The following is a 13,353-nucleotide window of genomic DNA, read 5'->3' on the forward strand; positions in this document are numbered from 1 at the left end:
ACAGAACTCATATGGCAGGCCAAAACCTGAGAAGATTCCATACAGGAAGTGCCCTGTCTGACAATTTGTTGTCCTTCTGTTGCATCTCTATCGACATTACAGCATCTGTGCTGTAACTTGACACTTTCTAAGGCTTCCATTGGCTCTCTAAAGCCACCACAAAGTGGAATGGGGTTTCTGCTGTCTCTGGGCAAAGTACAGCAGCTCTGTTTGTGAGTGGTCAGCCTGGGGACAGTGAGACTGAGATGCGCATTCACGAGACTTGTTTTTTTTCTTTCAGCCTTTGAATGAATACAACGTTGCCCCGTTGGAATATTATCGCTATTTTACGAGAAAAGTAGCATAAAAATTGATTTTAAACAGCGTTTGACATGCTTCTAAGTACGGTAATGGAATATTTTGCAATTTTTTTGTCACGAAATGCGCTCGCGCATCACCGTTTGGATAGTTACCTGAACGCATGAACAAAACGGCGGTATTTGGATATAACTATGGATTATTTGGAACCAAAACAACATTTGTTGTTGAAGTAGAAGTCCTGGGAGTGCATTCTGACGAAGAACAGCAAAGGTAATCCAATTTTTCTAATAGTAATTCTGAGTTTAGGTTGTCCCAAACTTGGTGGGTGTCAAAATAGCTGGCCGTGATGGCCGAGCTATGTACTCAGAATATTGCAAAATGTGCTTTCGCCGAAAAGCTATTTTAAAATCGTACATAGCGATTGCATAAAGGACTTCTGTATCTATAATTCTTAAAATAATTTATGTATTTTGTGAACGTTTATCGTGAGTAATGTAGTAAATTCACCGGAAGTTTTGGGTGGGAATGCTAGTTCTGAACATCACATGCTAATGTAAAAAGCTGTTTTTTGATATAAATATGAACTTGATTGAACAAAACATGCATGTATTGCATAACATAATGTCCTAGGAGTGTCATCTGATGAAGATCATCAAAGGTTAGTGCTGCATTTAGCTGTGGTTTGGGTTTATGTGACATATATGCTTGCTTGGAAAATGGCTGTCTGATTATTTGTGTCTATGTACTCTCCTAACGTATTCTAATGTTTTGCTTTCGCTGTAAAGCCTTTTGGAAATTGGACAACGTGGTTCGATTCAGGAGAAGTGTATCTATAAAATGGTGTAAAATAGTCCTATGTTTGAGAACTTTGAATTATGACATTTTGTGGTTTTAAATTTGGCGCTCTGATTTGTCACTGGCTGTTGAATAGTGCCACCTCCCCTAGAGAGGTTAAGCTAGAAACGGAATTCAAACCTTAATGTGGTTTAAACGGCATTCACACTTTAAAACGTGGTCTGGAATAGGTTGCTTGTATACAGTCGTGGCCAAAAGTTTTGAGAATGACACAAATATTAATTTTCACAAAGTCTGCTGCCTCAGTTTGTATGATGGTTTTTTGTATATATTCCAGAATGTTATGAAGAGTGATCAGATGAATTGCAATTAATTGCAAAGTCCCTCTTTGCCATGCAACTGAACTGAATCCTAAAATAACATTTCCACTGCATTTCAGCCCTGCCACAAAAGGACAAGCTTACATCATGTCTATGATTCTCTCGTTAACACAGGTGTGAGTTTTGATGAGGACAAGGCTGGAGATCACTCTGTCATGCTGATTGAGTTCGAATAACAGACTGGAAGCTTCAAAAGGAGGGTGGTGCTTGGAATCATTCTTCTTCCTCTGTCAACCATGGTTACCTGCAAGGAAACACGTGCCGTCACCATTGCTTTGCACAAAAAGGGCTTCACAGGCAAGGATATTGCTGCCAGTAAGATTGCACCTAAATCAATCATTTATCGGATCATCAAGAACTTCAAGGGAGAGCGGTTCAGTTGTTGTGAAGAAGGCTTCAGGGCGCCCAAGAAAGTCCAGCAAGCGCCAGGACCGTCTCCTAAAGTTGATTTAGCTGCGGGATCGGGCCACCACCAGTACAGAGCTTGCTCAGGAATGGCAGCAGGCAGGTGTGAGTGCATCTGCACGCACAGTGAGGCGAAGACTTTTGGAGGATGGCCTGGTGTCAAGAAGGGCAGCAAAGAAGCCACTTCTCTCCGGGAAAAACATCAGGGACAGACTGATATTCTGCAAAAGGGACAGGGATTGGTCTGCTGAGGACTGGGGTAAAGTCATTTTCTCTGATGAATCCCCTTTCCGATTGTTTGGGGCATCCGGAAAAAAGCATGTCCGGAGAAGACAAGGTGAGCGCTACCATCAGTCCTGTGTCATGCCTTCAGTAAAGCATCCTGAGAACATTCATGTGTGGGGTTGCTTCTCAGCCAAGGGAGTGGACTCACTCACAATTTTGCCTAACAACACAGCTATGAATAAAGAATGGTACCAACACATCCTCCGAGAGCAACACATCCTCTCCCAACCATCCAGGAACAGTTTGGTGACGAACAATGCCTTTTCCAGCATGATGGAGCACCTTGCCATAAGGCAAAAGTGATAATTACGTGGCTCGGGGAACAAAACATCAATATTTTGGGTCCATGGCCAGGAAACTCCCCAGACCTTAATCTCATTGAGAACTTGTGGTCAATCCTCAAGAGGCGGGTGGACAAACAAACACCCACAAATTCTGACAAACTTCAAGCATTGATTATGCAAGAATGGGCTGCCATCAGTCAGGATGTGGCCCAGAAGTTAATTGACAGCATGCCAGGACGGATTGCAGAGGTCTTGAAAAAGAAGGGTCAACCCTGCAAATATTGACTCTTCGCATCAACTTCATGTAATTGTCAATAAAAGCCTTTGACACTTATGAAATGCTTGTAATTATATTTCAGTATTCATAGTAACATCTGTCAAAAATATCTAAAGAGACTGAAGCAGCAAACTTTGTGAAAATTAATATTTCTGTCATTCTCAAAACTTTTGGCCACGACTGTACAGCTTTTTGATACCATTTATACTTTTGGAACTCCATAGACCTCAATGGGAAATATTTGGATACGCCATCCCTCACGAACTGTTAAAGCTACCAACACCAAAACACCTTAAAAATTGGTACTGGTACTGTTGATTGTAAAAAAAAATCCCAATGTATTTCAGGTGCCATAGAAACGCCATTCAAACTTTAAAATGTGCAGACCGGTCTGGAGTAGTGTGCTTGTATACTGACCACAACTACTGAATGAATACAACTAACTTTTTGCTATCATTCCCACTTCATAGACTATAAAGCTTGTTGTATCCCCATTCATTTAAATGGCGGAATGCAGGCTTCAACATTCAAAACTGAAATCACTGCCACAAAAAATGTTGAATGTTCAAACAAACATTTTGAGCTTAAAACACGTATGGTACTCGCGTTAGCCTACTATACTAGCCCACTATAATAATTCCACGTCTACAAACCACCCCAAAATAGTTTTTGTGACCTAACACACAGCCTTTGAAAACCCTACTACTGCTGTCACTACCCCTACTACTTCAAAACAATAAATACTTGTGTGCCATTCAGGGGTGTGAATACTTTCTGAAGGCACTGTACTTCTCAAGCATACTTACACAGCCATGTAATAGAAAAGAGCAACTCTCGGGTTGTCCGTCTGTTTGTGTTACACCATATCTTTGGAGAGCAGAGACAAGATGTCACACACACACTTCAAAGGTCAGATGCTGAGATGGAAGGGATGGTTGTTATTCTAAACTCAGAAAAAAAGAAACGTCCCTTTTTCAGGACCCTGTCTTAAAAAGATAATTTGTAAAAATCCAAATAACTTCACAGATCTTCATTCTAAAGGGTTTAAACACTGTTTCCCATGCTTGTTCAATGAACCATAAACAATAATGAACATGCACCTGTGGAACGGTCGTTAAGACACTAACAGCTTACAGACGGTAGGCAATTAAGGTCACAGTTATGAAAACTTAGGACACAAAAGACTCTTTCTACTGACTCTAAAAAACACCCAAAGAAAGATGCCCAGGGTCCCTGTTCATCTGCGTGAACGTGCCTTAGGCATGCTGCAAGGAGGCATGAGGACTGTAGATGTGGCCAGGGCAATAAATTGCAATGTCCATACTGTGAGACGCCTAAGACAGTGCTACAGGGAGACCAGACGGACAGCTAATCGTCCTCGCAGTGGCAGACCACGTGTAACAACACCTGCACAGGATTGGTATATCCGAATATCACACCTGCGGGACAGGTAAAGGATGGCAACAACAACTGCCTGATTTACACCAGGAACGCATAATCCCTCCATCAGTGCTCAGACTGTCCTCAATAGGCTGAGAGAGGCTGGACTGAGGGCTTGTAGGCCTGTTGTAAGGCAACATCACCGGCAACAACATTGCCTATGGGCACAAACCTACTGTCGCTGGACCAGACAGGACTTGCAAAAAGTGCTCTTTGACGAGTCGCGGTTTTGTCTCACCAGGGGTGATGGTCGGATTCGCGTTTATCGTCGAAGGAATGAGCGTTACACCGAGGCCTGTACTCTGGAGCGGGATCAATTTGGAGGTGGAGGGTCCGTCATGGTCTGGGGCGGTGTGTCACATCATCGGACTGAGCTTGTTGTCATTGCAGGCAATCTCAACGTCAGCGAAGAGCCCGGATCTGAATCCCATTGAGTACGTCTGGGGCCTGTTGGATCGGAGGGTGAGGGCTAGGGCCATTCCACCCAGAAATGTCCGGGAACTTGCAGGTGCCTTGGTGGAAGAGTGGGGTAACATCTGACAGCAAGAACTGGCAAATCTGGTGCAGTCCATGAGAAGCAGTACTTAATGCAGCTGGTGGCCAAACCAGATACTGTCTTACTTTTGATTCTGACCCCCCCTTTGTTCAGGGACACATTATTCAATTTCTGTTAGTCACAAGTCTGTGGAACTTGTTCAGTTTATGTCTCAGATGTTGAATCTTATGTTCATACAAATATTTACACGTTAAGTTTGCTGAAAATAAATGCAGCTGACAGTGAGAGGACGTTTCTTTTTTGCTGAGTTTATTTCTGAGAATTCTCCCTGTGCTGCTACTAGGGCTGGCTACTACACTCCACTCTGTCCTCTTCCTGGTGACTAAAGCTTGACTGGATCTCTCTCTCTCTCTCTCTTATCCATCTAGTCAACCGCTAGAGAGAACCACAGAGTTGTCTCTCTCCATCCTCTGTCACACACAGACACACCTACTATCCCTCTATGCAAATCACCAGAGGTGAATGCTGGGCGATGGCCAATCACGTCCTGCTAGAGAGAGAATGTCTTCTGTTCTGTCAAAATAATCAACTTTAGTTCCATTAATCAAAGTTCTGTTGTCCACATGTGTTCGTAGCTTGCTACAATAAGAACAATGGATGCAAAATTGGTTATTGTTGTGATGGGATTCCCGGAACTACATGATGTGACCTTTTTTATCTATAGATACACAAACAAACAAAAATGCAGCTTGGAGGAAAGTGTCAGAAGTTGTTGGTGTCCCTGGTGGGCTTCATAAAATAACTTTTATATGCCAATGTTAAATATGTCAATATTAGCTAGCTAGCTATGAACCTCAGCTAGCATAGCCTGTTGTATTGACTTCAAGACACTGAATGGCAGCAATGAAGCCTATGGATGGAGTAGAATATAATTGAACAAGTCGTATATACATTTATTACCAAGCATGAGTTCTCCATTTTGTAGCTTACACATTGCATGTATTGATCATGCACTCTATTCTGTGTTACATACCATTAATCACCTTGCTGTTAACATTTAATTGTTCTGTGAGAACATATGCTCAATCTATCAACAGTCTAGGTGTGTGTGTGTTTGTCTGGCCCCCTACTATACAGTGCCTTCAGAAAGTATTCACACCTCTTGATTTCTCCACATTTTGTTGTGTTACAGCCTGGATTTAAAATGAATTCAATTGAGATTTTGTGTCACTGGCCTACACACACAATACTCCATAATGTCAAAGTGGAATGATGTTTTTAGAATTGTTTACAAATTAATAAAAAATGAAAAGCTGAAATGTCTTGGAGTCAAGTATTCAACCCCTTTGTTATGGCAAGCCTAAATAAGTCCAGGAGTAAGAATTTGCTTAACAAGTCACTTACTGTATGTTGCATGGACTCACTCTTTGCGCATTAAGTGTATAACATTATTTTTGAATGTCTACCTCATCTCTGTACCCCTCTCATACAAGGTCCATCAGTCGAGCAGTGAATTTCAAACACAGGTTCAACCACAAAGACCAGGGACGTTTTCCGCAAAGGGCACTTACTGGTAGATGGGTAAAAATGTAAAAAGCAGACAATGAATATCCCTTTGAGCATGGTGAAGTTATTCATTGCACTTTGGATGGTGTATGAATACACCCAGTCACTAGAAAGATACAGGCCTCCTTCCTAATTCAGTTGCCGGAGAGGAATGAAACCGCTCAGGGAATTCACTATGAGGCCAAATAGTAACGTTATAACAGTACGAATTAGATGTTTGTGATAGGAGAAAACTGAGGATGAATCAACAACAATGTAGTTACTCCACAATACTAACCTAAATGACAGTGAAAAGAAGGAAGTCTGTACAGAATATAAATATTCCAAAACATGCATTCTGTTTGCAATAAGGCACTAAAGTAAAACTACAAAAAAATTGAAAATAAATGTACTTTATGTCTAGAATACAAAGAAAGCGTTATGTTTCAGGAAAATCCAACATATCACCTGAGTACCACTCTTCATATTTCCAAGCATGGTGGTGAAAACCTGGTTGTCTGCTTCCAACAGGCACTGGGAGACACATTCACCTTTCAGCAGGAGAATAACCTAAAACAAATCAAATATACACTGGAGTTGCTTACGATGACGACATTGAATGTTCCTGAGTAGCCTAGTTAGTGTTGACTTACAGTTGAAGTTGGAAGTTTACATACACTTTAGGCATATACATTTAAACTCCGTTTTTCACAATTCCTGACATTTAATCCTTACAAAAATTCCCTGTCTTAGGTCAGTTAGGATCACCACTTTATTTTATGAATGTGAAATCTCAGAATAATAGTAGAGAAGGATTTATTTCAGCTTTTATTTCTTTCATCACATTCCCAGTGGGTCAGAAGTTTACATACACTCAATTAGTATTTAGTAGCATTGCCTTTAAATTGTTTAACTTGGGTCAAACATTTTGGGTAGCCTTCCACAAGCTTCCCACAATAAGTTGGGTGAATTTTGGCCCATTCCTCCTGACAGAGTTGGTGTAACTGAGTCAGGTGTAACGGTTGTCGTCTGGAATGGAGGACCAAGGCGCAGCGGGTTGAGTGCTCATAATTAACTTTAATGAGAAAAACACTAAACAAAACAAACCGATGGACGACGAATACAGACTTGAAGGCACAGACAGCAATTCAAGAAACAACCTCCCACAATTTACAAACACACCCTAATATATAGGACTCTCAATCAAAGGCAACTAGACAACACCTGCCTTCAATTGAGAGTCCACACCCCAATTAACTAAACATAGAAACAGACTAACTAGAAAGAACAGTCTATTTCTAACAGAGCAGTGACCAAAAAACCCCGGAATACATAAATCAACTACCCTCTACATAATACACACACCCCGAACCACATAAACCAAATACCCTCTGCCACGTCCTGACCAGCCTACACTAACAAAATAACCCTCATACTGGTCAGAACGTGACATAACCCCCCCCCCCCCCCAAAGGTGCAGACCCCGGATGCACCTCACACACAAAAAAAACCCAACAACAAAAGAAAATTCCCCCTATACTAAAGGGAGGGAAGGGAGGGTGGCTGCCGTCAACGACGGCACCTGTGCTACACCCCCCCCCCCCCCCCTCCCCAACCCACCTATACCGGAGGTGGCTTTGGCTCCGGCCTACTGTCCTCCAGAATGCAGAACTTGATCAGTTTCGGGCTGTAGGCAGACTCCCCTCGTTCCGGATCATCGGCAGACCTCTTCCGTTCCATGCTGAAGGCAGACTCATTCGTTATACAGTTAATCATATTTAGTTCCAAATCGTCAGGCTTACTCAGTTCCGGGTTGCTGCTAGACTCACCCGGTTCCGGGTCGCAGGCAGATTCACCCGGTTCCGGGTCGCAGGCAGACTCACCCGGTTCCGGGTCGCAGGCAGACTCACCCGGTTCCGGGTCGCAGGCAGACTCACCCGGTTCCGGGTCGCAGGCAGACCCCCCTCGGTTCCGGACTAGACACTATTGCCGGATACTCTGGACTGCACACTCTTGCCGGACACTCTGGACTGCACACTCTTGCCGGACACTCTGGACTGCACACTCTTGCCGGACACTCTGGACTGCACACTCTTGCCGGACACTCTGGACTGCACACTCTTGCCGGACACTCTGGACTGCACACTCTTGCCGGACACTCTGGACTGCACACTCTTGCCGGACACTCTGGACTGCACACTCTTGCCGGACACTCTGGACTGCACACTCTTGCCGGACACTCTGGACTGCACACTCTTGCCGGACACTCTGGACTGCACACTCTTGCCGGACACTCTGGACTGCACACTCTTGCCGGATACTCTGGACTGCACACTCTTGCCGGATACTCTGGACTGCACACTCTTGCCGAACTCTCGAGGCTGGGCTGATGCACTGGAAGCCTGATGCGTGGTGCTGGTACTGGAGGTATCAGCCTGGGAACACGCACCTCAGGGCTAGTGCAGGAACAGGACGAGTCGGACTGGGCTGACACACTGGAAGCCTGGTGCGTGGTGCTGGTACTGGATATGCCAGACTGGAAACACACAACTTAGGGCTAGTGCGGGGAGCGGGAACAGGACGAGTCGGACTGGGCTGACGCACTGGAAGCCTGGTGCATGGTGCTGGTACTGGATATGCCAGCCTGGAAACACACACCTCACGGCTAGTGCGAGGAGCGGGAACAGGATATATTGGACCGTTAAGGTGCACTGGCGGTCTCGAGCGCAGTACTGGCTCCACCCTTCCTGGCTGGATGCCCGCTTTCCCCTGACAAATGCGGGGCGCAGGTACTGTGCACACCGGCCTGTGAATACTAGGCCTCGACGCCGTGCACATCACTCCAACGCACGGGACCTGACTAATAATAGGCTGCCCCAATAAGCACGGGGATTTGGCTTGCGGCTCAATCCTGGCCCTGCCAAACTACCCGTGTGCCCCCCCCAAAAAAAATTATTGGGGCTGCCTCTCCGGCTTAAACGCAAGTTGTGTTCCCTTGTAGCGTTCCCGGTCTTCGCTCCATTTTCTCCATGGGCCCTCTCCGGCCATAATCTGTTCCCATGTCCATTTCTCCCGTTGGTCCAACTCAAATTCCCTTTGCTCCTCAAAGTCCACCTGTTGCTCCTTCCTCCGCTGCTTAGTCCGGATTTGGTGGGAGGTTCTGTAACGGTTGTCGTCTGGAATGGAGGACCAAGGCGCAGCGGGTTGAGTGCTCATAATTAACTTTAGTGTTTTTCTCATTAAACAAAACAAACCGATGGACGACGAATACAGACTTGAAGGCACAGACAGCAATTCAAGAAAGAACCTCCCACAATTTACAAACACACCCTAATATATAGGACTCTCAATCAAAGGCAACCAGACAACACCTGCCTTCAATTGAGAGTCCACACCCCAATTAACTAAACATAGAAACAGACTAACTAGAAAGAACATAGAAATAGACTAACATAGAGCAGTGACCAAAAAAAAAACGGAATACATAAATCAACTACCCTCTACATAATACACACACCCCGAACCACATAAACCAAATACCCTCTGCCACGTCCTGACCAGCCTACACTAACAAAATAACCCTCATACTGGTCAGAACGTGACATCAGGTTTGTAGGCCTCCTTGCTCGCACATGCTTTTTCAGTTCTTCCCACAAATTTTCTATAGGATTGAGGTCAGGGCTTTGTGATGGCCACTCCAATACCTTGACTTTGTTGTCCTTAAGCCATTTTGCCACAACTTTGGAAGTAAGCTTGGGGTCATTGTCCATTTGGAAGACCCATTTGCGACCAAGCTTTAACTTCCTGACTGATGTCTTGAGATATTGCTTCAATATAGCCACATAATTTTCCTCCCTCATGATGCCATCTATTTTGTGAAGTGCACCAGTCCCTCCTGCAGCAAATCACCCCCACAACATGATGCTGCCACCCTCATGCTTCACGGTTGCGATGGTGTTCTTCGGCTTGCAAGCCTCCCCCTTTTTCCTCCAAAAATAACGGTGGTCATTATGGCCAAACACATTTTTGTTTCATCAGACCAGAGGACATTTCTCCATAAAGTACGATCTTTGTCCCCATGTGCAGTTGCAAACCGTAGTCTGCCTTTTTTATGGCGGTTTTGGAGCAGTGGCTTCTTCCTTGCTGAGCGGCCTTTCAGGTTGTGTCGATATAGGACTCGTTTTACTGTGGATATAGATACTTTTGTACCTGTTTCCTCCAGCATCTTCACAAGGTCCTTTGCTGTTGTTCTGGGATTATTTTGATTTTCCCATGATGTCAAGCAAAGGTAGATTGTTCTGTAGGTCGTTATCAATAAAACGTCACAATACCGGTGCAGAGCGTTCAATTTGGCTGCTGGGTGACAAGGAGACCTCCAGCTCTGCTAAAACGATTGACAACTATGTGCCATTTTCAAGGGATTGTTAAATAAATGTTTGCACTACTGTATTTGGTTTTAATATCATCACCTCTTGAAGAGCATAGTCAGAACTACAAATTTCAGTTTCTTCCACATTTAGCTCTATCGTCAGGGTTATACAGCAAGTAACTGCATGTCATGCAATTTCAGGTACATTCCTATTTGTCATGTAGCTAGCTAGCTAAGCAAACAATGTGCTTCATCAGAGAATCTAACATGAATCATGTAGCAGATATAGCATTTGGTAGAAAGAGTATGTGGCCTTTTCTGTAGCCTACAGCCTGGAGATGACATGTATGGCAATGTAATGAGACAAACTTTTTAGGCTACATCATGCAGGTTTCTCCGATCAAATAGCTTAACCTAAATCGTGCCCAATCAAACTGAAAATGCGCTGGCATGTTCACAAACAACATATACTAAAAACAGGACATGTCACAGTAAAATGGACAATATGGAATGGACAATCAGGCTACTCACAACTGCTGTCCAGGAGTTTCCCCATGGGCTAAATTGTCATGATCAGTGGTTTCAAGTTTGTATCCGTCAATGTTTTACAAGCTGATCATAGTGAAAAAGAAAATACCGTTGAGTAAACACATTGCAGATAGGCTCAGGATAACTCCTGATAAAGTTGGGTAGCTGATAATTATAGCTTAAATAGCCAAATTAATTAGTCACAGGAAACAGGACTAATAAAGCCAATGCAACGGCCTGTTTTTACAAACGGTGGGCCTACCAAATAGGCCCATGGTGGGCCTACCAAATAGGCATTGTTGGGTATTTTCCAGAGCATGTATGGCCATTATACATTTCAGAGGAGCCAGCAAGAATAGTGCACACTATATCTGCATCTGTGTCATTAGACACCATTAGACATGCACGGGAGTGGAAAAAAAGCTGAGTGTTTAGACCAGAGAAATCAGAATTGCTCGGCTTCTGTTACTTTTGTAATAAAATCTAATTGAATCTACAAGTTCTGGTACCTGAGAAATATTTTATTCAATATTTCCACAACGTAAATGGCGTCACAAATGGGATTGGCTACAAGGGACCAGTGAACGGTGAAACCTCTGTGGCTGATGACGGGTCTTCTGGGCGAGTCTCACAAACGGGTGGCCAACCTAAATCTGGTAAGCTCAGTACTTACTTATAGTTAATGTTTGTGTGATTTGCTTCGGGAGTCCTGCCACAGCAATAGAAGCACCAAGTAGGTCTCTCTACATTTTAAACAAACTAAAAGATACTGGGAGCTTTTGAATTCGAAAAATGCATACATGAATGTTAAGGAAAAAGCTTTGGGGATTACAATAATTAAAGAATATGTAGAAATACTTGTGTGGGCATTGTGGATTGGGAGTTGTGTGCTTCATTGGTGTCAGGTGGCTCAGTTGGGTGGGGCCGTTCACTTGCTCTGTTCAGGTGATTAATTTGAACCGCATGATTGACCTGTTTGAGTTGGGATTGTTTTGTCTAATTCAGTTCATCCCGCTTGCCGGACCGCTCATCTTGAGATTTTGTTCACTCTGGTGCGGTGCATCTGTTTTCCCTGACTGGCTGGTCTGCTTGGTTCGGTTTGGGGTGGCAACTGTCTGTCCGCACTGTCAGCACAAATAAATAGTAAAATCCTACGGATACCGCTCTGACTTGATTTAGCGGTCTGAACGGGTAGGTCACTCACGATACCGCTCCAACTCGATCGAGGTCTGGGTGAGTGTATGGCCTGCAATAACAATTTGACCCGATTTGGCAAAGGCATGTCACGTGCAAGTGTAGAAAAATTATCAGCGATTGCTCGGTAAGATTTATAAGACCTGTGTACTGAGATGCCAGACAGAATAATATACAGTACAGGGAAACATAGTTATAATAACATTTGAAGTAAAACTATACATACAAAGAGAGAACGATTATAGACACGGGGAGACAGGAGTAATAATATACCAACCAAGCACATTTACTAGAGACGTTAAAGTAACGTGGATAACAGTGGGAGGAAACAGGGTGTGGTCAAGCTATCCGTGGCTTAACAGACCATTAGGAATATTTAGCCCAGGAAGAATAGGGATATATCAGAGAACAAGAGAAAGAGACTGGTTTTAATAAATAAAAGAACAGAATGACAGACGGCAAAATGAGTAAAACACCAGTAGAAATTCTGGGGGCTAGGCATCCCTTATGCAAAGAAGAAATAACAAAAATGTCTAAGAAATGGAAAGAACGCACAAGGAAAATGAGCACCAAATGGCCAGCAGAAGGAACGTTGGACGTCTCATTGTGTGAAGAAATGGAGATCTTGATAAAAAGCGACAAGGGAAAGAAAAGGAGAAACAAAAGAGAAAAGGAGAACGAAGCGCAAAAATTTTTTAAAGCAGAAGGCGAAGAACTGCTGAAAAGCATGAAAACGGCAAGATAAACTTTGAAAAAAATGATGAAAAACCAGACAAAAAAAAATCAGAGTGGATCACCAACCCTCCACCGTACACCAATGGACAGTTTCCGATAATAACTGGAACCATGGAAATAAGAGGTGAAGTAGAAATAAAAGAAGAAAAGGAGATGCCCCCTTTTCCCTCTCAGGCAAAGGGAGAAAGTGATAGTGAAAAACCCTTTCAGACAGAAGGAGAGCGCGAAAGAGAGTTAATACATTTGTGTTTACATCATTAAGCCATTATGTACGTGTTATGAATGACCAAAGGTGTCTAACTTTATAGTAAGTACAGCGT

This window comes from Salmo salar, chromosome 25 (assembly GCF_965601325.2).
Source record: "Salmo salar chromosome 25, fSalSal1, whole genome shotgun sequence".
Classification (NCBI taxonomy): Eukaryota; Metazoa; Chordata; class Actinopteri; order Salmoniformes; family Salmonidae; genus Salmo; species Salmo salar.